This window comes from Rattus norvegicus, chromosome 3 (assembly GCF_036323735.1).
Source record: "Rattus norvegicus strain BN/NHsdMcwi chromosome 3, GRCr8, whole genome shotgun sequence".
Lineage (NCBI taxonomy): Eukaryota > Metazoa > Chordata > Mammalia > Rodentia > Muridae > Rattus > Rattus norvegicus.
Window position 1 is genome coordinate 57,396,631 of NC_086021.1, and position 25,153 is coordinate 57,421,783.

The following is a 25,153-nucleotide window of genomic DNA, read 5'->3' on the forward strand; positions in this document are numbered from 1 at the left end:
AACCAGGAGTTCTAAAGTTCAGAGACTCTGACACTAATATGTCACCCTGTCTTAATAAGCAAGTTCCTTGTCCAAAGTTAAAAGCAGGCATTTGGAAAGTTACTTATCCAGTCAGATTAGCAGCAATCAGCTAACTGAGCCCAGCTTGCCTTGGGTACAAACACTTCAGTAAGAGGACAGGCTAAGTGTGGAGTCTCAGCTGTCAGAATCCTTGGATATCCCCTACACTGTCCTTGGATATCCGGAATAGCACCCTGTTGTGAACGAATGAAGCCACACTGGATGAAAAGGTGACTTGCTCATTTGGAAGGCTTTAGTAAGACTGAGGCAGAACCTGTCTGGCTCTCTGTGGGATGTCTGTCTGCTCCTGGAGACTAAGTTATGAGTTCCAATAGGCCTCGTGGTGAACCTGAGTCTAACGGGTATTGGCAGTGGGCTAAAAGAGAAGTAGGTCAGAAGACTGAAAGAACTCAGTCCCAGGCAAGCACACAGTCAAAGGCGTGAGGCAGTGTGAGGAGGTAAGCGCTACCGTATTCTCCTTGCTCTTCTCACCTGCACAACTGGGAAAGCATTCAGCTGAAAGCTGGCTGGGAGCTCTTACTGTACTGCCATTTTACCTCCCCTTCTCAACATGGCAGAAATGAATGTTTTGAAACAAACCCCAGAAGGGCAGGGCGATAAAGGTGCTGACAGTCTTCTCATTAAGATGTATACCCCAAACTTACATTCTCTGACAAAACAGACACGGTCCATGTCTTCCAGCTGCCATACAGCTGTGCACTAGTTTTGTTTAACATAGCAGGCATTCAGTCAGCCAAAACGTGCATTAAGCATGGAGCCACACGCTGGGCGCAATGGGATCGGCAAGCCCATATTATGTCTTCCCCTCCAAGTGTCTTAACATCAAGTAAAGAGAGTGGCAAACCTGTAGTGAGTGGGAGACAAATCTGGACATCTCTGGAGACCCACTTACTTTCCTTCCATTGCGAGCTTAGCAGAGGCAGCTCAGCAGCTGCCTCAGCTGTACAAGAAAATACCAACACTGGGTCCCTGGGCGGCATCTCTCTTTCTAATAAGGCCACTTCCCTAAACAGAGAGCTTCCAGTGTTACATAACGGCACCGATGTTCCCTGGCTACGGAACCTATAAATACATTGAGCATAACCGCCAGGCCTGTGGCTACCGTGCACACAGGCAGGCATCCACGCCTAGCTCGTGTGGTGATACAGGAGTACACACTGGCGTGGGCACAGCAGTCGGAGCTGACAAAGGCGTGTGCACTGTATCTTTACTCTGGGTACAGATGCTGCAAAATTCAAAGTGTTTCTGTTTGCCCACAACAGATTCAAATAGTAATTGGCTGAAAAGTGTTTCCCCAAACCAAAAGGTACATGAGAGAGGGAGAGGGAGAGAGGGGGGGAAGGGGAGAGGGAGAGGGAGAGGGAGAGGGAGAGGGAGAGGGAGAGGGAGAGGGAGAGGGAGAGGGAGAGGGAGAGGGAGAGGGAGAGGGAGAGGGAGAGGGCTGACTGAATCTGTATTCCCTGAAGTTCTGGAAACTGTAGAAGGTTTCAGCCTGAGTTAACAATTAAGACAGGCTCCAGGCCACGGCTGCCTCAGCTCCCAGGTGCCTAGGCAGTCACTTCTCAATTGCTCTGGGACCATGCTAAGTCAGGCCTTCTGGGAATATTCTCTAATCGAAGGGAGTGGGCTGGATAAAGTCCTGGATAGGACGGCACTCGCCTCCATGGTAAAGTTACTGAACTACTGAATGAAGAAGGCCTGAGGTGCAGCATGTTACAGACAGAGACACTCGCCCTTGGGATTCCATAATGTAGTTTGTGATAGAGCCAGCAGTAATAGTGATCCCTTAGGTTTTCTGTCCCAAGCTTTCCCCTTGCCTCTGCGTCACAATGCTGGGCTGTCCACCCTTACTTTCTCCTCCCACACCCTCATCTCCTCTTAATTTTCACACTTTCAGGAGGTAGTAGCTACAAGTACAAATAACACACACACACACACACACACACACACACATATACAAGGTGGGGGGAGGAGTGAGGAGGGAGGGTTGAGGGAGGGGGAGAAGGAGGGAGGGGGATAGGGAGAAGCCCACAATGATGAAGTCCCGGATAGATGTGTATTATTGACAGACAGCATGGCTCTGTCAAAGACTCAGGGAAATGCAAATCCTTCCCCAGGTCAGAAGCAGAGAAATGGCAAAGCCTTCCTCTGGTCCATGTACAGTATTTTTAACCACTGTATGCAGAAACTACCAACCACAGCTTCCTCAGTGGTGATGGCAATTTGAAAAGCTTCCCTGCACAGACCTATAACAGGGATTTAGCTAAACCCACCTCCTTGTGACTTTCCAGGCTAGTGCTGGTGAACCTCCATCAGAGCACGCAGCCCACCCAATCCCAGCTTTTCTGTGCTCTCTCCTTCTTTATGCTCCCCTCGCCCTGGTCAAATCAACTCAAAGCCATGCAGGGTGCACTAAGTACCCAGATTAGAAATTTTCCTTCACACAGGAATGAACCCAAACATTCTCTGAAAACCCGGTGCCCGGCTGCACTCTAGCTCGCTTGTTTTCCTTCCTGTCCGAGATGAGCATCAACTACAGTGACAAAGCCACTTGCAAAGGCTGTGACCTTCAAAGTAAACGCCTTCTGATTGGCTTCTCCTCTGTGTGGTGGCCCCAGTGTGGTACTCAGAGAGTGACCCAGCAATTTAGAAATTATTGGACATTGGACTATGTTGTTCCCGAGTGATTACTAATGGACAGGAATGAAACAGTTGTAAAACAAACATCATTTTATATTCCTTGTCTGCAACTTCGCCAGTCTGGAGTCTCCATAGTAACCTCAGATACTGACTTGCTTACTTGAGGTATGATACTTATATCATCTGTATGGTATATGTATATTTGGATAGAATATGCCAATATATGAACTAGAATGTATAATTTGCTTTTTTTATTTTACCACTAAAACATGCATTCTGACTGTTACAATACTGAGCAGGCAAAACAGGGCTAAGTGCCTAGGCTATGATGCATCTTCAAGAACCTGAAAACCGGCCTTAAAGTCCTTAGGGGTTTTTTTTGTTTTGTTTTGTTTTTGCCAAGTTAAAATGTATCTGATTAGTCTAGGAAACTGACAGTGTTACAAACACTTTGGAAACAAGCCCTAATGTCATAATCTAACACCAATGATGATTATAAACATCAGTTGGTCAACCTTGTTAAAGGCCACGTGGACAGCAGCAGCTGAGGGGATGCCCATCAGCAGGCTCCACTCTGTCTTTCCCTGCTACTGTTGCTGAAACAAATGGCCAGGAGCCAGTGGTCTGGTCCAAGCCAGCATAGATTTGTTACTTCATAATTCTGGAGAGTTGGAAGTCAGAAATGGAGCCAGGCATAGTGGCCTACAGTCTGAAATCCCAGCACTAGAGAGGCAAAGTCAGGAGGATTATCATGAGTTTGAAGCCAACCTGGGCTACATAGTTTTAGGTCAGCCAGGGTTACATAGCAAGACCATATTTCAAAAAAATAGAGAGGGAGGGTGCAGAAAAGGGACGAAGTGGGGAATGAAGGGTTTAGAAGACTCATGACATTTCCAATGTTAGAAGGAAGGGAGAAAGGTTGGGCAAACATGAGTTTCACTGGTCTAAAATTAAAATGTAAGGACAGGCATGTTCCTATGGAGGCCCCCAGGGAGAATTGCCTTTGGCTCCTATAAGTCACCTGCCTTTCTTGGCTCACAAACCCATTCCTCCATTTCCAAAGAAGAAAAAAAAAAAGCTGAGTCTTTATTGCAGTGCTCTCTCCTTCCTCTCTCCCTCTGTTCCTTACAAGGATTCTGTAGTAGTCGGACATCCACTACTGAGATAAATGAACTTGTAAGTAAAAAAGTTCTGTTTTGGTTCCCAGTTTTAGAGGTGTCAAGTCCATAGCTGGTTGGCCCTATTGCTTTAAGAGAATCGGTTCATCATGAAGGGAGGGCATGGTCAGAGTACATGTTGGAGCAAAGCTGCTTGTCTTGCGGTCAGGAAGAAAAACAGATGAGGAAGGATCCCACTATCCCACTCATGCTCACAATAACTCAAAAGCTACCCAGGAAGTCCTAACCTTTGAAAGGTTCAACTCCTCACCATTGGCCCCAAACCTTTAACATGTGGAGTTTAGAAACTCTTAAGATCTAGACCATACCAATGCTGGGTATTGTGATTGTGCTGGGCCCTCTGGGATGACACCAAATAATCTGTCTGCCTTAGACCAACCTTTTGTCATGAAACCAAACTGCGACTATTTGAGTTTGTCCTCCTGAAGCTCATATGTTACAGCAATGCTGGGGGAGGCATTTGGATCATGGGTATAGACTCTTGTGAACCAATCAATGCCTTCTTCTTTGGATGAGTTCTAGTTTTCCTGGGACTGAACCCAATAGGTGGTATAAAAACATATATGTCTTCCATTGCTATATTTTAGTTTACTCTCTCTTCCTATAGTACTATCATTTTTTTTTTGCTATAACATGATGTAGCATGATCCCCTCAACAGAAGCCAAGCAAATGCTAGGCTTGGGTTTTTCAGACTCTAAAACCATGAAACAGACATGGTAGTAAGAGCTAGAATCCCAGAACTTTGGAGGTGGATGAAAGATAGTCAAGAGTTCAAGGCCAGCCTTGGGTACATGAGACCTCTGCCTTCAAACTAAAATTTTAAAAACCACTGTGAGGGAAAACAACTGTCTCTGTGTCTCTGTATGTCTCTCTGTGTCTCTGTATGTGTCTCTGTATCTCTGTCTTTGTGGTCTCTCTATGTCTCTCTGTGTGTCTCTGTCTCTGTTTCTGTATGTATCTGTCTCTGCCTCTCTGTGTGTCTGTTTGTCTCTGTCTCTGTCTCTGTCTCTCTGTGTCTATGTGTCTCTGTTTCTGTATGTATCTCTCTGGCTCTGTCTACCTCCCTGTGTATCTCTGTCTATCTGGCTCTGGCTCTTTGGCTCTCTCTCTCTAGCTCTGTGTCTTTCTGTGTGTGTCTCTCTCTGTCTCTCTATCCATCATTACTCAGTCTGCTATAATGATAGAAAGCATACTAAGATGTGGACATCCTCACAGCCTCTGGTGGACACTCTTCTGCCCATATCAAGTTCCTATGAAATGTTCCCTGTGAGAAGCAGGAGCTTCCAAGATTCATACATTTCCAAAGCCAGACTTTTGACACACATTCTGGAGCTTCTTGACAACCAAAAATTTCAAGAAGATGTTAATAAAGGCAGTTGTGGTTTGTATACTCAAGCACTTGGTGGAAATCACGAACCCTATTTTAATTCCATTCTTTTGAAGACCTCCCCTGAACTTTCCAAGGAAGTTTCATAAAATATTGAGTCAGTTCCTAAAGGACTAAATCCAGTCAATATCCAAGATTTGTTGACTCAGCCTGCTTGCAAAATAACTTTGAATTGGAGTTGGAATTTATCCATATTCATATTTGTGAGTCTAGGAGGGTTGCCAGCCTATGACAGAGACCAGCACTCGCTCCTTGTGCAATACCCAGAACTATGAAAGAAAAAGGAAACAAACAAACAAACAAAGGCTAGGATTGCAGAGAACCTACCTTAGTATGTGTGAAATGACAGGTAGCAACTTAGGTAAAAGGGAAAATTGGACCTCCTTATAGTGCTTTGCATATTTGAAAAATTAACCACATTGTATAAGCAAGAGAAACTGCAGGCAGACACTACCAGGTTATATGTCTGGCCCCGTCTGACCCAGGCTGGCTGTTGCTTTCATTCTAAACCTGCCTCTGATGCCATCACTTTCCCTCTAGTTTCTGGTTGCCCGTCTTCCAGATCCCTTGAGACTGCCCTTAGGTGTGCCTTTCTTCCACATCATGACAGTTCACACTGTGCTGACCTGAGCTCCCCTGCTCTGCTCTTCACTCCTGGCATCTGGCCTATGAACTCATGTGACCCTTGCTTGTGGGAGCCGTTCACATGGCCTTTCAGATGCTGCCACTGGGTGGGACATGACCACAGACACATTCCAACCACAAAATTACTGATTCTTGGCCAGATAATCTCAGAGTAGCCTTTCCAGTCCTGACTGAAAACAATAGCTTTTCAGCTTAAATGAAATCGTGTTTACAAAGTAGAAACAGGAGTGAATACTCAGGCACAAACTGAGGCCCTGTTTCCAAGCTTCCTGTGGATCAGCTGAGGAAAGCACGGAAACCATCAGTGGCCCCTAAATAAGATGCACATTAGGATATCATCCATGTATCCCATCAGCTCCATTACTAGTAAAGTGAGATTGAAGCCAGGAGGCATGTTAATACCACGCTATAGTTCTTAAATTCTTCGTGAGTTTCTCTCTCTTCTAATATGGTGGCACTAGCCTGCAACCCCAGAACTTTGCTTAGAAGGCAGGGACAGAAGGAGGCCCACAGTCAAGGTCAGCCTGGGCTACAAGGTAAAGTCCAAGCAGCAAGAGCTACACACAGCAAAACCTGGTCTTCAAAACTAACACAAACACACACACACACACACACACACACACACACGCACACACGCACATGCACACACATAGGCACAGGCTCTCTCACAAATCAAGCACCTCTCAGTTATATTACATATATATGTATGTACCTATATTCTGAACATTCCTAAGGTGTGCATCTGTGTGTATATACATGTACACACATAGACATGCATGAATACCCCTGTATACACATACATAAATAACACCACAGAGAACGTTACGATGTGATGAAGGTGACCTGTGTAAAATGTAGAGGTGTTGCAGGTGTGGCTACTGTGTCACATGTGTGTCAATAGATGGCAGAGAGGAGAGAGGCTATGTCTACACTCAGTGTGCTCACCTGTGACCGTCTGAATGATTAGTAGCTAACATTCCCTAAAGAAAAAGAGAGAAAGCCCAAGATGACCACCATACTGGAGCCATGAGGCCCAGACAGGGAGTTAACTGAGATGACCATCTGTCTGGCACTGCACATGTCTCGGGGTGCAGGCTGCCCAAGATGACCCCTACCTGGCGCCATAATGCACAAGCAGGACATAGCATCCCTGAGGCCACACCTGAGATCCTGGGTACCACTAAGAGGAGCAAGTGGTAGAATGGAAGAGAAACAGAAACGGAAGGATGTGGGCTCCTGGCTTGAGCTGTCATCAGGGCCATGCCTGGGTCCATGGCCCTGCAGCAGTAGGGCTCTGTTACCACTAACGGCCAGTCATGCATTCCTGGTCTGGGCTGCCACTTGGGGACATGTTGATGTCTGAGGGTTATATAGAATTGGCTTCACTGCTCACCTGGGCATTGTGGGAGATCTTGCCCTTGGCGTGTAAGAGCAGGAGAGCTGACTCTTCTCCTAGCCAGCTACAGTACTTAGGAAAGCTGCCACACACTTTGTGGGAGTTGGAGGTGAGCTGGCCCTGAGGGAATGAGTGTGGGAGAGCTGGCCCTACCACTCCTCTCCCATGCAAGCACGGACCATGGAGAGATGCCCACCTACAGCAGGCAAGAGAGCGACCCCTGGCCTCTGCCCCTCACTTGCTGCAGCACTCAGGAGAATGGGCCCTGCACCTTACTTGAGCAACACAGTAGAACTTGCCATGGACTGGGCATGTTGGCCCTGCCTCTTGTCTGCTGTGCAGAGTGCAAATGAGGAAGAGATGCCCACCTCTCCTACCTTGCCCCTCACTACCTATGGCAGGCAGGATAGCTGGTCCTAGGGTCCTGAGAGTGGGAGAACTGTCCCTGTCCCTTGCTGGCTGCAACACTCATGAGAGTAGGCGAGTGGGCAGAAGGGTAGAGCTGGCCCTGGTTGCAGAAAGGGGATGGGGGGAGGGGTGATCTAGACCTCCAAGGACATGAGAGTGAGAGAGATGGCATGCTAACCAGCTCAGATAGTTCTCAGGCCCAGATCCAGGGCTTTGAGTTAGCCTACCCCCAGCATCTACCCCATCGATGAACTGCCAGAGTATATGAAGGGGCATGTTTTACACTACCAAAACTGCAGGATCTCCATGACACAGGGCAACTACAGGAGAGTCAAGAGAAGTCCCAGTGAGGTTCCAGTACCGATAGTGTAATAGAAGCCAGAGGCCTAGTACCAGACCAATGACTCATTTCATTGAGCATTTGCAAACAAGAAAGTGTGGACAAGGGGTATGACTGTTGGCTTCCACAATGGGATTTGTTTTTTCTCTGTTGGAGGAGAGGTTGCAAGGGTGAAGGTGGGTATAAGGGGAGGGGGGAGATGAGCGGAATAGGGGTGCATGATGTGAAATTCACAGAGAATCAATACAATATTTTTTTAAAAGAAAATAGATCACATTCATCTGTTTTAAATTTCTTCATTAACGGATGACTATTGGGCAGAAGCAATAAATCTGCAAGACCTTTATAACCTATAGGATAAAAATAAAAATAACATAAAATGTAGGAGTCCTTAAGAAATGAATAAGAGACATCTGGAGTTATTACCCTAGAAAGTTTAGGAGCAGAGTCCACTTTATGGGATGAGTCATATGGGCGTTTTTCCAGCAAAATTTTTACAGTCTGTATGACAAATGTATTTTTTACCCTTTGGGGTTCTTAAGCCAGCAGTATTTAGGGCGTTGGCTGTGGTACGGACAAGTCACTTAGACAAGGTAAGCAGAGACAATTTTGCAAGGACTCTCAAGGATCTTCAAGACGGAGTCTGCAGATGGACTCACGAAGAGCTCCGTGTTCCACCCTCCATGTTCCTGTGCCTGTGCCTCCTTCTCATCTGGATCTCTTGGGATCCCCTCCCTTTACTTGTGTTCCAGCGGCCAGTGGAGTCCTTGGCTTTTAACTGCCATCCAACAGTTCTGATTGAACAAGAGTCCTAGTTAATTGCTTAAAACTTACCCGTACTCTAACGCTGTCAGAGATATTTTTATTGTTTGCTGATTTGTAGAAGAGAAGGTGCTGTTCGTTAACACATTTCTTGTATCTGGTAGTCACATGACAGAAACAAGTCCCTTAATATTGAGGCATGTAGGTCATGATTTCATTTGAATATTTGAAACGACTTCTGAGTGTCCTTTAACAATAAGCTCCTAAAATCGAGGTACCATGCCTCAAACTCGCAGAGCATCATTTAAAATCTTATTATAGTCATGATTTTGCTACTGAATGAACTCCACAAGTCACTCACAGGAAACACCCGTTACTATGGAATCACATCCATTAGCAGTGCCTGAGAGCTTAGAATATCATTAGGCACTGTGCGCACTGCATTTGAATCCAAAGAAGCAAAATTAGATGAGTTGCTTCTAAGATTACTAAACTTCCAAACGTAACAACAGGATAAAGGGGGAGGGGGAGGGGGCTGGGGCTCTATCAGAGAATCAGCCTTAGAGGATCATATGAGTGGGCAGGACTGAGGTAAGGAAATGGTTATCTCCAAGACATACTCTGAAGTTAGAACTGACAAGCATATTGATGGATTAACATCGCAGTGAAATGTTTAGCCTAAATTCTCAGAGAAAGAAAGCTGAAATTAGCTGAGTGAGGAGAGACCAAAAGAAAATTGGTTTGAGAACATTGGAAGCTCAAACTCCCATGGCACACTGGCTTTTCTAATAGGCAACCATGTGGGGATAGTGAACAGGCAGTTAAAATTCAGGAGCCTGGTGGAGGCTGATGTTAAAACTTTGGAGAGATAAATAAAAGAATGCAGAGAGATGGGGGGGGGAGTAAATAAATGGAAGGATTGAGTCCTAGTTGACACCATGATTATATATATATAATATCAGAAGATAAATATATATATATATATATATATATATATATATATATATATCAGAAGAGAAGGCAGCAGCATGAGAACCTTCAAGGCCAGAGAGAAGCCAAAAGGAGGACTGCACCCAAAACAGGCCTGGGTCCCTCACATTCAGATCCTAGCTTATGTTTGCACAGATGCATATGAGTGGGGTGAGTATGGTTCCAAACTAGAAGAAAACCTCAAGATGAGACAAAAGGCCTTAAGGAGGGGAGAGGGGGCGGTAGGACAGGTGACATGAAAACGGAAAGTCCATGGGGGGTGCGGGTGTTAGAAGGGGACAGAGGGGTAGAGGAGGATGAAGATAATCAATAGAAACAAATTTTGCTTGAAAATATTGTAATGAAACCCAACATGGAATATGCTAATTAAATTTTTAATGAAAAAGAATACACCAATATAAAATATGTGCTCAAGCACATATTTTACCCAAGGGGAAAAGTAATTCAAAAGAATGATCAGTCCTCTGAAGAGTGTGGATAAGACAGGTGACCTCATTGGCTACAGCCAACTTAGACGGGAGAACACTGAAACTGTATTTGGACTCTACAGCTTATTCTCACTCCCACCAATCATTAATGCAGAATCAGCAGTCCATGGGAACTGTATTTCATATCTCATAGGGATAGCTGCAGAGACCCTAAGGCACCGCATTCACAACTGTTGCCAAGGTAGTTTTATACGTGGCACTAGATTTCAAGTGATTCTGATATTGACACAGGAACATTCAATTCAGCTGCATCATCTTATGAGAGAAACCCAGACCACTTCATCTCTTTTCTATACATAATACCTTATTAACCAATATTACCAGAGGTTAGTCACTTTCATTGTTTAAACTTAATAGATCCAATGAGAAGCTGTAGCCCTTATGACACTGCACAGACTTTCGGAGCATAGCAAGTATGAATAAAGGTTATAACTACAGAGAACTTTTGTAGTGGTGTGTTTTCATTTTTACTTAAAAATTAAAATGTAACTTTAGCTTGCCTTCATATTAAATGCATTAGTATATCAATAAAAAATGTTAGCACATCCTACTAGATACAATAGTATTACTGATAATTATATCAGGTGTAACCCTATGTTTTACTTGGAGCATTTAAAGACATTGTCCTGAGAAGGAGTCCATAGGCTTCCCCCAGACCATTAATGAACTCCCAGTGCAAACAAGCAAAGAACACCTGCTGAACCAGAAGGGAGAGACGGACAAGGGGAGGAGGAAGCACATCCGCCCAGGATGTTCTAACACGGGAGGGCCAGAGGACATCTGTATTGCAATTGAGAGTGATTCAGTAGAGATGGGGGAGACTGGCAGTGTAAGAACAAGGAGAACTGCTGAAGCTAGGCCCTGAGTAGGCAGGAGATCAATCGAACGCACAAGAGGCTGGGGTTGGGCAAAGACAGGTGCACAGTCATTCTCCGAGTCAGGGGAGGAAGGCGGAGGCGGCTGAGGAAGATGCGGGGATGGGCTGCATCAGGATTCTTTTCTCGTTGCTTCAGTCTTTTAATTAAAAACAAACTACAAGGTCATCAGTAGAGGAGGGGTAGGGGGAGGTATGCCAGGGCTCAAGGGAAGAACAGAAGGTATGGATGGAATGGAAGAGTAGGAAGGACTGGTGATAGATAGTGACGCTAATAAGGAGCACCAGGGGCTGTCTCCAACGATGATGTATCTGAGGTGAATCAGCGTGACTGCCTTGCTCTGCCCTCATCCAGCTGTGGGTGCTGAGTGGGTGGAAGGGCTGCAGACAACCAAGACTTTGCAAGTGAGGGTGACACAGGAGAATGGCGCCATTGCCCTGTACAGCAGAGGAGGACTTGACCAATCTGGTTCATTCTCTCCACCTGCTGCTCCCTGCCCACCTTCCTTCCTGTCGGTCAGAAATGAAGAAGAGGGATTGTCACACACATCGAAAGAGCATAGGGTAGAAAGGAGGAAGTGGGAGAGTAGAGACCGAGCCCCCCAAGAGAGTATGGCCATGTGGGGTGAGCATCACAGAGAGACCAGATAGGGCCTGTGCTCGGCGTGACAGGGAAGCCTCCTTCTAGGCTGCCTGGATTTGGGAATCTGGATAATTGCCTGTACACAGAGAAATACAACCAAACAATACTCACGTATTGTCTAAGCTTTAAACATCGTATCCTGGCTGACTGTCGATTTCTGGATGAGAACTTTAACCAGCACAGTGATGGCTGAGCTGTTGTTAACTTGACATACTGGAAAGAGGGAGCCTCAACAGGCGAATGGCCTTGCTCACATTGGCCTGTGGGCACGAGTGTGGGAGCATTTTCTTGACTACTATTTGATATAGGAGGGCCCAGAACACTGTAAGAGGTACTGCCCCCAGGCAAGTGTGCCAGAACTGTATAACAAAGTTAGTTGAGCAATCTAGGGAGAGCAAGCCAGTAGGCAACATCCTTCCACGGCTTCTGTTTCCATTCCTGCCTCTGGGTTCTTGCATTGTATTCCTGCCCTGACTTCCCTCAGTGATTATGACTTGGGACTTATACGATAAAATAAAAATCACTTCTTCCCCAAGTTGGTTTGGATCAATGTTTCATCACAACAGAAAGCAAACTAGGATAAGGCCTTCCTGCTTCTTGGATTCCATAACAGATACTTAAATACTAGAAAAATGAAAAATGAAAACAAAAGCAACCTGAATAGCTATAACAGAACCAAAGCCAGCCCCAGGGTGAACCCTTTGGACTAGGATCGTGCTTCATTCATCCCCATGTCTCTATACCATGTTGTCTAGAAAACCTGGTCTACCCCAAGGGTCAGGAAGGGAGGTGGGAAATGAGATTGGGGCCTGGAATTCCTCCATCTGTTTACCAAACAATGGGAATAAACAACAAAGGATGAGAACAGATTCAGTAACTGAGTTCAACAAATCATTCTATTGCTTCTGTGCTTTCCGACAGCCTGGCTCTTGGCTCCATCCCCTGAGAATTCTATTGAAGGCATCGGATTCCAGCATAGGGCACCACTGGTTTCCCATTCAAAGGGTGACAAGGGGCCATAGCACTCAAATGATTCTACTCAGTGGTGCTCCCTCCCCTTGAGGAAGCAATGAAGATGAACCAGGAGTCAGAGGCAAGAAGCATAAGGATTTGTAGAAAGAAATCACTTATTTGAATACTTCAAATTTTGTTCACCACATTAAGAAATTAACTTTACCCAGTGACTCGGGAATCACACACACACACACACACACACACACACACACACACACACACACACACGTACCCTGAAACATACCCAGTAGTTAGAATATGTAACACTGGAGAATTTCTCTATTCTTCTTAGAATTTCATGGGTTTTGGTCTTTTTAAAAAAAAAATTCACTCAGAATAAAAGAGATTTGGTATTCTCTTTGGTGATGAATGTATTGTAACCTGCAGTTTAAAAGCATAAAACCCAGTGATATAGAAAACAAAGGAAATTGTCTTTATAATAACAGACAGATCATAAAAATGAAAATGAAATTCCCGTGGAAAGAGACAACAATTCCCAATGGTTTCAGAGAACATCGCTGTGGACCTGGGGACATCAGGACAGACAACGAACATTTAACGAGAACTGGTAGAGAACCTAGTTAGTTGCTGGTTGGTATGAGTGCTAACCAGTACTTTTCCTCTGCATAAAAATGAACTCAATAGAAAACATCCCATTCAAGCATGATTTTTAAATCGGCTCAATTCTCAAAGGGGTGGCATTGTGACATTTCCTGTTCCTACATGGAGAAAGTCTTTACCCCTGATCGGAAAATAACTGAAAGGCTATCCACTGCCCTTGGGTGTCCATAGCATTAGAGACTCGAAATCACCCCACACGTGAAAAATATGAGTCGCAAACAAAGCATAAATAAAGGGTTTTTCTGGAGGAAATGTTTTGAAAGCCATTCCCAAAATCACATGGAAAAAATAAAATTGAATTTAAAAAAAGAGAAAAGAGAAAGGAGAAAAGAAAACTGTAGGGTGGAAAAAAATGAACAGAGAAACATATTCTATCAAATTTTGAAGTTATATACTACAGTAATTTAAATAGTCTAATTGTAGCACAAAAACAGAGGAAATGACCACAAATTTGGAACTCAGACAGCCATGCATATACGGGTATGTTTGAATACGAAAAATGAAGCCTTTCAAAGGAGGCTGGGCAGACACATAGTGAGTGATGCTGCCATAGTTGGTTGGTACCAGAATTAAGAAGTTAAGAAAGATTTCTATTAATCTCCAAAATTTTTCATATAGATTAAAGATCTAAATGGAAATAAAATTAAAACAAAAGTCATGCTGTAGTCAGTTTTTTTAAAAAAAATATCGGGAATAATGAACCATGACCCAAATTCCAGAAATACAATAGTTGTGAATAAATTTGTAAATATAATAAGTTTTTGTGTGAAGAGCCTTGCTATGTTGTGTATGCTGGCTGCAATCTTTGCAGTTCGAGTTATATGCCTGCCTCAGCCTCCCAAGGAGCTGGTCCTGCAGATGTGTGCCATCCGCCTCCATGGAGCTGTAGGAAGATGCTCCCTGTGGTGTTGATTACACTACCACAGCACTGAATCTGTGTCAAGTGCCCATCACCCAGGATGGGAAATGGGTTACGGCATAGGCCAAAGAGGGCCGGATGGCAGGGGCTGATAAGAATGGGGCAGGTCCAGAGGCAGCAGTCAGTAAGTAAGCTGGAGGCAGGCTGCTGAGTGGAGAAGGAAAACTCCAGAATATTCTGTACCCTTCGGTCTCAGACCAACTAATTTTTAAGTATATGTATCTACCTACATCTCCATATCTGTCTTTACATGTATCTCTATGGTTTATATTATAGTTTGCTATGCAAAATACTAGCATTATACTATATATAATAGTCCACAGAACACCAAATATTTGAGGGTTATTAGCTTCTGTCACAAGCTTTTGAAGAGTAAGAAACAAAAACAGTATCATATCCAAGCAGGCCCTGCTTCCGTCTCTCCAATTCTAGTCACATCCCATTCCCTGTCAGTTAAAATATATAAACCTAAAGTGTCGGGGACCGGATGTCCGAACTAAGCAAAGCTAGAGCCCTGCCCTGAGCAGATTCCTGAGAAGGGCTTGACCTTTTCAAAGAACTTGTCCCGGGAAGACTGTTGCCTCGGTGTCTAAGGAGAATATCTTGCAGTTTAATGATTCACCTTATGTCCTTGGGCTCTTCCCAGTACTGCCCTGCCCTAAGCTTCAGCTCCTGCTTCAATTCCTGCTTCAGAGCTTTAAATGCTGTACATTCCTCTCAATAAACGAGACCTTGACAACAGAACCTTGCTTGGTCTCCTTCTTCTCTCCCCCCCTTGACCCTCAGGTAGCGCCTCTTCGGGACCCTGAATAACTGGACCTGCTGGACGGGTCACTAACGCTCACGTCCTGCCTGTGTGCTCACAGGTTATCCCAGGTCACTGCAGTACACTAGTTGGCTACTGACCGTGAAAACAGTACCAGCTTATACAAGCGATGCTAACCAATGATTAGAACACAATGTCTGGTGACCGTTGGCGATGTTTCTATAAGCAAAATAAGCCCTGAAATTGCCCTAAAGTGGAGGGTGGCGTGACTTTTAAGCTTACCTATAAAATGAGGGTTATCTTCAGTCGACTCTAATTATTTTTTTCTGAAGAGCCTGCTTGTCCAGACTAATTGGGAACTGCGTTTGGAATACGTGACATATAAAGGCTTATTCTCGGCTCACAAAAGGAACAATGCAACTGCAAATTACTAAGACTCGGGCATCATTAAGTTAAGGGCTCAGAGATGATCCCAACCTCATTTTGAAGCTCCCTCTTGGTCCCTGGTGGTCTTTCTGTGCTTTCCCAAGGCAGGCGAATGGCATCAGAGCAGTAGTGAGTGGGCCGGCTCATTGCCCCACTCTGGCGCCCTCCCAGACATTAGTGCTTGTGTTAAGAGCTGGTATATCGTCCTTGTTGCTGTTGTCTGCATAAATAGGGAATGTCGGGGTTGCACAGCAGGAAGACAAAGAGAGGCCCTTCACCTCAACTCATCGGTCCCCTGCTCAGAAGGGGGAAGTGGCAATCTAAATTCCCACCAGTGAGGGAAGCATTGAAAACCTGTAGGCCACCCACACCTTCTGCAACTCTCAAAAAGAAACACGTTTCCTTGCATGACCTGGAAGCAGGCAAAGTACCTGACAGGCAGGATCTCGTTTCTGTGGGAATAAACAACCCAAACTGACAGGCGTATTCACACATGACTAAACAGGGAGGAAAGCTGGAGGGACTGACGCCAGGCTGGAAATCCTACTGTGGCATTAGGAGGAGACAATGGGAGAAAGCAAGGGAGAGATGTTTCCGATTTTGTATTTAGTTGTTAGAGTAAGCATAAATTACCTCTGAAACTAAAACATGGTAGCGAAGCGGGGAGGACATTTTAGGAAGATGATGAGATGAGCTACCACGACGACAAATCTCGGAAGAAAGTACTTGTACTGACACAGCAAGTTCTTACCAAATTAGAAGGCCGCGGATAATATGTGACTCCAAAATTTGGAAAGAGCGGCCTGTAAATGCCACAACAGTGAGGGGACTTTGCCTGAAATGCCAAAAAAAAGATCCTAAAGGACCTTTAATGACAAAATGTGCTGAAGTAGGATGAAACTCTAACCCCAGTTCCTTAGAACTGGATATTTGGAAGAGTGGTCTTTAAAGAGAGAGTCTAGCTACATTTTAAGCTCGCACCCACCCTTGACATGTATTTGTGTCTTTTTCCTAAGCCTCTCTTTTAAAACCCAAGCTTATCTCTACAGTAAACGTCTTCACACACAAAAGGGGAGCACTGGGGTGATATGCTAGTGACCTTATGAAAAGGAGAAGTTTGGGACTAGGGAGGCGCCTCAGTGTGTAAGTGCGCTTGCTCTGCAAGTATGAGGAACTGATTTCAAATCCCCAGCACCCACATAAAATGTCAGGCATGGCTGTGTTTGCCTACAACCCTAACTCTGTGGGGCAGAGAAGGCAGCTCCCCAAATCTCACTGGCCAGGCAGCTGAATCAACAACAGCAAGATTTCAGTTTACATCCCATATTGAGGCAGTAACTCTGAGAGCAGCACAAGAAGACACTCTAGTTCCCTGTTGGGATCTCCGCATACATGTGTGCAGGCATAGCACTGTAGAATTAGGGAACAGTGAAATAAAGATATACCAGGAGAAAGCTATCGTGCCGCCACAAACCAAGCAAGATCCTGGATACCCGCAGCTGAAGGAAGGATCCTCCCGTGGTCAGATTTCTTTTTCTGTAATAAATATCATGTCTGAAAGCAACTTGGGAGAACGGGACTCTTTTGTCTTACAGGTTACAGTGCATCATCAGGGGAAGCTAACGTGGGACTGAAGCAGAGACCCTGGAGGGATGCTGCATACTGGCTTATTTATCTCAGGTCAGATATGGTATCACCATCCTGAATGAGCTGTGTCCTCCCACACCAACCATTAATTATGAAAAAGCTGGGCCTTTCATCAGACTTGCCTGTCTAATGAAAGCTTTTTCTCGACTGAGGTTGCCTCTTCCCAGACAACCCTCGATTGCCGAGTTGACAAAAACAAACAAACAAACAAACAAACAAAAGACCTAACCAGCATAGGTCCTTCCCTTTCAGGTTTTGGAGGTAGCATTGTCCTCCGCTAATCCCTTAATGTTGGATTCCCAGTCTCCGGAACATTGAAACAATCAACTTCTGCATTCTAAGCACTCCAAGTGGTGGCACTTTATAATTGTAACCCCTCCCCACAAGTACGGTACCCAAGGACATGTAGAGACCTGAGTGTCTGGAGCTCAACCTGATAATACATTTCCCAGAAGTTAGTATGCTATTCGCAGGATTATATTCTCCAATTTTCCTGTGGACGCAAACTATCTCTTCAAACAAGAGCGAGGCATCCTGGTTAGGCTCATTCTTTGCTGTGGATTCTTAACACATCACACAGTTACATATAGCAGGCCACGGTGCTTGAGCAGTTTTATTGTTCCTCTCACTTGCTGTTTTATAGATAGGAAAGGGCTGCCCCGAAAGACTAAGCCATGTTCAAGAGAACAGCCAGTGCAGCGGACTGACCCCTCCGCGCCTGTGCACACCAAGGAGACGACTCCACTTCTGCTTGGGTTTCCCCTACAGAATGTATGTGGCCAGTGAGGGTTGGGCTCCAAACACTTTGCAACTTAGTGTATGCTGCACTGAAATTCAAAGTTATAATCTTTAAATTTTGAGGCTTGTGGACTATTTTCTTTTCAAACGTAGCATCATTGTAAAAGCAAACAGATTGAAGAAATCCTTTTGTAATCTGGATAGGATTTTCCTAGGCAATTCTTCCTGACACACAGTGGGACCCAGTCGATGAAGTGGGCACTGGTGCCAGAGAAGGAACCTACAGTACAGGGGCGATAGAATCTGACACCCCAAGTAGGCCAGGGTACAGGTTCTACCTGCAGAGGGTTAAAAGGTATCTGAGGATGGAACAGGTGGACTTTATGAATCTTGTAAGGTGTGGTCACTGTCACCACTAACATCACCTCAAGGGATGACACGAAACACTACTGTTCTCACGTAACCAAGAACTTTCTGCTCCCTTCCTACCTAGTATAGACTTTGTATATCTGGGAAATGTACAAAGGACCAATGACATGAATGAGGCCACCTGATAAGATTCTGAGGCCAAGGAGAGTCGGTGTGTGTATGTGTGTCCACGCTCATGTGTCGAAGCTCAGATATACACTAGTCTAGTCTGCGGAAGAGAGAAGTGAACAATGTGTGGCCCAGTGCTTTACCTCTCAATGGATCATGTACCAGAGCCAGTGCCAGGCTCTTAGCAAGCATGGTTTCATTTGTCTATTCTATGTCATAAAGGCTCAAAGACAAAAGAAGCTGATCAGTAAGGAACGATAGATTCGATTATTAAAACCCATACTTGTGCCAGGGAAGTGATGGACTGAGTCATGAACATGCCTGTTGCATAAACATGACATCCTGAATTGGGATCCCCAGCATGGAGGTTTTTATCTGCACTTGATATAATCTGGCTTTGGGGAGACATAGGAAGGAAGATCTTGGACATGCTAGCCAGCCAGTCTAGGTAGTTTCATGAGCTCTGGGCTCATCCAGAGACCTTGTCTCAAAAAGAACAAAAAAAGAGGAGGAGCAAATACTCCAGTCATTAAAAAGTATCCCTAATGACGTAAACTGCTTTACTTGAAGAGGCTGGGGTAACTCCCCAAACCTTGAGTTACTTTGTATTCACGATATTTTATTCCTAACTGTCAAACCTGTGGTGTTAACAGGGATGTAGAAGCTGTGACAAGTTTTGAAATAATGGTATTGATTAGTCTTTTAGTCTACATGGTAGGATGTGTTCTTTTACTCTGTGGAAATATAAAGGTTTCCCTTCAAGGAATATGGAGTGCTTAGAGGAGGGAGAGATGGATTGCCTCCTCGAAGATTGTTATTATCCTTCCGCTCCGATTTCCCATAGACTCACACCTACACGGACTCCCAGGGTAGTCCAGGTCAAGTTTGCAGAAAAACTATTAGGCCGGCTCTCAAGAGCGAAGGGAACAAACAAGCTTAGCTCTATTAACTTTAATATTTCTGAGAACTGGCCAGTTTAGCAAGTTGCTACACCATAAACTGAAGATGAAACATGAGTATTCATGAATGTGTCTGTGCTGTTTGACCAGAAATGTGGGAAATGAACGCAGCTTTTGCATGGTACCAGGAAAAAAAAAAAAAAAAAAAAAAAAAAAGATCGAATGGCTTGAGTTTAGTAACCCTTAACTAAAAAATACTGGGGAACAGCCAAATCTGTTACCCAGAGGAGTATGACTCTCTGGCAAGGTCAGATTTGGGCTACCAAGGACCTTCACGATCATAGAACATTCTCCTGTTAGCCTCTCCTGTAGGACTAGACAATGAGCTAAGGCTGCCAAGGAATTTCTGTGTGGAAAACCTTTACTTAGATGCTTCTTCCCACTCTACAGAGAGAACAGGTTCTAGGAGCCATGGGAAGGAACTGCTCTGGCTCCTTCTGCTTCTGTGAATTCACATGTTCTGTGCTCAGAAGCCCCACAACATTTGATGCTTTGACCACCGTGTATTAACTGCTTCCTTTTGGGATTAAAAACCCAGCCATCCTGGAGCAGGCTGGCCCTGGGCAGTGAGAACTACTTTGCCTCCTTGCATCCTTCGGTAGGTCCCAGGCCTGGACCACCTCTCATTAGAGACCCGTGACAGCTGTTAACTACATCATCAGGTACAAATTAGATGATTTCCTGGAAAACATTTTAATGGGTATAAAATGAACCAGAAATTCCAAAAACCAAAAAACAAAAAACAAAACAAAACAAACAAACAAACAAAAAGCCAAATAGTCCTCAAACTTCCAAGATTGCGTGTGCTCACGGGGCTATTGATGACTTATGGAGACCATTGTATGAGAGTGCATCTGGCATAGCCATATGTCCCAGCGGTAGAGTCTTCCGTGTAGAGATGAGAAAAGGCTCCTCAGAGAATACACCTGGTTGCAATGGAAAAGACATAAACTACTCGTGCACCCAGTGTCAGGCATAACTAAATTCTACTCCACAATCCTATTTGGAAACCAGCAAACAGTCTTAGCTCAGCGGTTTCTTCTCAGTGACAGTCCAGGTCGTCTGGTATCAGATGGCCTTTAGCCCAGGAAGGCCTTTCCTTTTCTCCTCGATGCTCCACCTACCTCCCTGCCTGTCATAGGGCCAGTTTCTTCAGGGGAAAGTTACTGGCGTGGAGTTTTGTTTCTTTGTGCTTTAATCAACCAGAACGTCCTGTGAAAACACAGAGATCTCTGGGAGAGGGTCTGCACTAAGCCTTCTACATTCAGAAGAGAGATTACTTCTCTGCTGTCAGTTAACAGCTTGAAATAAAGGGAAAGGAAGAAAGAGGGGAGTGGGGTGTTGAGACCCCCGGAAGATGAGAAATCTTTCTCAATTGGTTTGTTTCTATTTGCCACAAGCTTTGCACGTGGAGAATTTAGACAAGATTCTGGACTGGTACCGGGTTAGATAATGGAGAAGAAGGGGGTGGAGTCCCCCCCCCAAAAAATGGATGCAACATTTCTGAGTCTGCACTCTAAGAAATGTTTGTTGTTCTAGGGTCACTTGTGGCTGGCTTCTCTGAGGACCTGGTGGACACGCACTGACTTGTGGAACTCATAGCAGAACAACGGGATCCCACGCCATGAAGTGTATCTGAAAAGGCTAAATGGGTACTTATCGGACGGTCAGAAACGGCAAAGCCCAACTTCTGATATGCATATTGCCATCTGATTTCAAGGTTGGAGAGTGGCTTAGTATCAGGTTCATTTCTACGTCGCTTTTATAATAAATGCCATGTCAGAGCCTGTCCGGCCGCCACCCTAACTCCTGAAGGACCAGAACCTGTCTGCTCATTTCTGAGAGTTCTAAAATTTTAATCTTCTATTTCTTACTGTTGTTTCTGTTTTTAATTCTGCCTCTTGGAGACGTTTCTCCACTGCTCTTAACCCAGAATCTTCCATTTTTTTCAAAGAAGCCACACTGCTTTGACACATGGCATCCACTTAAATATCTGAAGACACCTTTCTTGTCCCCTTACATGTACCGGAAATGATAAGGACTAAACACAGTGCCTCTGACTTGTAGACATTCCAAACATTTGCCCAGCAACTGAGTCCCTAAGAATAAAGCCTTGACAGAAGGTCTCTTGAAAGTAGACTAATGCATTAAAATGGTACCTCACGTACCAATTTAGCTTTGTCTAGCAGATATGAGGACATATATAATATATCTAAAAAATTAGGGGCTACCAGTTAAAACCATTCTTAAATGTTCATCCCCTTCTCTCTCGCTATATATTTTGTATATGCTTTGTAGAAGGAATATGAACTGTAATATTTTGAAATCTTGAGCCCAACCCCTTCCCCCGAGACCCAAGAATTTTTTTTTCTTTCCTTTTCTTTTTCTCCTCAGTCTCTTCCCAGGATGCCTTTCTATATGAGTGCAAGGGTGGAGTTAGAAAGGATAACTGGTGCTTAAACATTCAGCCTTCATCCTTCCTTATTATTTCAGAACTTTACTTACGTGTGAAAATGTCAGTAAGAATAAAAGATCAATGCCAGAGAAGCATCCATGTGTGATAGCACATGCCTACAACCCTAGGGCCCAGAAGGCCAAGGCAGGGAGATTGAAAGTCAAGACCAACCAAGCTTACCTAGTAAGTTCTAAGTCAGCTTGACCTACATCGCCAGACACTGCCTCAAAGAAAAGAGGAAAATCAACAAATTCCAAATACTTCAAAGGTTAAACAAAAGAGTCCTTTGAATGATGAGTGGGGTTAAGCCACTGTTCTTTCTCTTCTAGATACTAGTCCCACCCCTGCCCCATGAATACACGAAGGTGAGCCCACCCTGGAGCTCCTTGGCGTTTTAGCTTACGATGGAAGTCTGTGTGGTGTAGCTGCACACAAAGCCTTGGTTCTCTGGTAAGTACAATTCAAAAGGAGTCCGGACCTTGTGGCCTGAAACTGGCCCTGTTCTGTGTTGAATGAGGAGAGGGAGGGCTGCCAGGCAGCCTGGATCCCATCAGCTCCTTATCAGGGTTCTTCCGATCTCACTTTCCCACCTGACGCTTCCCTCTGCATCCCAATTCCCCTGTGGGGATGTCCGAGATGTTCATCTTTTGGCTTTTCCTCTTTGTCTCTGTTGTAGTGGGTACCAGCCCTCAGTAACATCCATAATGCCTTGAGGGAAATTACCACTAGGGAACAGAAAAGAAGCTTATATCTAGATTTTCCTTTCAAAATTCTCTTATTTCTGTTCTGAAAGAGGGTCTGAGCTTATGGAAGGTTTGCTGGGGTCCTCAGACAAGTCCTAAGGGCCCTTGTGAAAGTGGTACAAGGCTGTCCCGGACTGACAAGTGAGGTGCTCCTTGCACAGCCTGGGGGCAATGTCTACCTATCTATCTGTTCTCTCTGTCTCTCTCTGTCTCTGTCTCTGTCTCTGTCTCTCTGTCTCTGTCTCTGTTTCTCTCTCTCTCTCTCTCTCTCTCTCTCTCTCTCTCTCTCTCTCTCTCTCTCTCTCTCTCTCTCTCTCTGTGTGTGTGTGTGTGTGTGTGTTTGATTGGAAAGGGCTCTGTGTCCCGAGAGGAGAGGAGTGGCCTCATGGAGCTGATTGGCTGGAGCTGTTAGGGTCATGAGCTGGTACTTTGGATGTTGACTCACAAGTGTGGCACCTTGTTCAGGTGCGGATTCCTCACCTGCTAGAGAAGATAGGTAGACATTGCCTACCATTGGGACTGAATGATGTGAAATTCATCTTGCTATGAAAGTTCGTTTGAAAAATTGCAAAACAAAACAAGGAATTAAGAAGCGCGTAATAGCCAGGTGGTGGTGGTGCAGGCCTTTAATCCCAGTGCTCTGGGAAGCAGAGGCAGGCAAATCTCTATGAGATCAAGGCCAGTCTGGTCAGTTCCAGGATAGTCAGGGTTACACACAAAGAAATCATGTTTCGGAAAATCAAAAGCAAAAAGCAAAAAAACACACAAACAAAAAGGAAGCACATGATAAAAGGATCTTTTGTATTTCTTAAAGCAAAAGGTCTGGCCTTTGAGTAGAAATGGTTGCTAGCTGATAATTTTATATGGTTTTATCAAAAACCTTTTCTATTCCTAAATTATACTCTTGCTAATTTTGAAACTGATATAGAAAAAGTAAATTATTCCAATTTAATAAAATTTAATAAAATTCCCCCAAATAATGGTACCCTGACTACCTTTTCCTTTCTATTCATTCTGGGACTTGTGGACTAGTACTCTCCACATTTAGAGAGTGTTTTCCTACCTCAGTTAGCCAAATCTAGAAACCCCCTCACAGACATGCCTAGAAGTTTGTCTCCTTCGTGCTTCTAGAGCCTATCAAGTTGACAATTGATTAACTCTCACCGAGAGATCTACTAGTGTTTGGATCTGGAATATTCCCAGAGGTCTGTGTATTAAAAAGTTTGTTTCCCGTCATGATGCTACTACATGGTAGTGAAGACTTTTAAGAGTGTTGTGGGAGGTTTAAGTCCCTGGGGGTGGGGTAGGGGGAGGTATTGTCCTAAAGAGAGACAATGGAAAGATATTCTGAATGAACAGAATGAATATCTCTTCCATGTGCCTCTGTCATGGTATGTCATCACAGACCCAAACCAATGGGACTATCTAGTATCAAATCTTTATAAGGTATTAAAGAAGAACACGGTGAGAGCTATAGAACATATCTGTAAAGCAGGGGTCAAATGCCTTTGTCAAATAGTAGTAGGATGATAAAGGATCTTGGAAGAATGATGTGTGCACAGATTTTCAATACAGCACCCACCCCTAGGCGGTCAAAACAGATAGGGAACAGGAGCAGTGGTGACTCTTGTATCCAAATAGCACTTGGTCTGACTTTGTTCTCTTTCTCCATCTCAGAGGTACTACACGATATCCTACTTGTCAGTGCTGTGTATGCATCCAGAAAGTTATTTGGTCTCTAAATAGCAGCCTGGGAGAATCTAGTGCTTTTAGAATAAGACTTCATTCAATCCACAACCTGGGTCTCAAGGAAAATTATATGACCTATGTTTATAAATCCATTTCCAAAAAAGTGAGTAATTGGGCATTGATCACAGCACGTTTATGGAGGAAACATAGGTTCTTACATCTGGTCACTGCTAGCAAACGCTTATTTGATTCTTTCCTGTGCTCAACTGTGTCATGCAATGTTTAGACAAGACAAGGCATCTTAAGGTAGCGTACTCTAGTCAACGTATTCTAAAAATCAGTGCTTGGAGTTAAGGAGGAAGAGATGAGTGCTGGTTTCCTGGAAAAGTTCTAACAGTTCTGTGAATACTATCATTATAAACAACAAGAGGAAAAAAAATAAAGGGAGATTTCAGATGGGAGGAGTGAAAAGCGGACTCATGGCAGCAGGAGTGCTAGGTAGCGGGGAACTCACTTCCGTTCCCCACTCTCTTCACTTCTGCTGCAGCTCTGGGAACTCCTAACTAGAATCCCCCAAGACCTTTAGCACAGTAAGAGATACGAATATGGTGATGTGTGGGTCAGAAATGCCCATCAATAGCCACATTCCAGGCAGGAGGACACTGGCTAGGACTGTGCCACTGGGTCTGGAACGCCCTCCTCGAGTAGCTTTGATGAGAAACTTGACTGAAGTCTTAAACAGTACTCATAATCACATTCGAGATGGATTGTGACTGCTAGCATGAGGGCATCCACATAGAGTAGTG

General features: G+C 44.5%; 1 protein-coding gene and 1 non-coding gene across 5 annotated transcripts in view; one reads left to right on the plus strand and one right to left on the minus strand.

The window, feature by feature from the left end:
• Cacnb4 (calcium voltage-gated channel auxiliary subunit beta 4) overlaps positions 1 to 25,153 on the minus strand; it is a 262,372-nt gene that overhangs the window by 80,731 nt on the left and 156,488 nt on the right.
• Positions 6,784 to 6,910, plus strand: LOC120102058 (small nucleolar RNA SNORA17). The gene has a single exon (XR_005503091.1). It is a non-coding gene; the product is annotated as a small nucleolar RNA SNORA17 (small nucleolar RNA).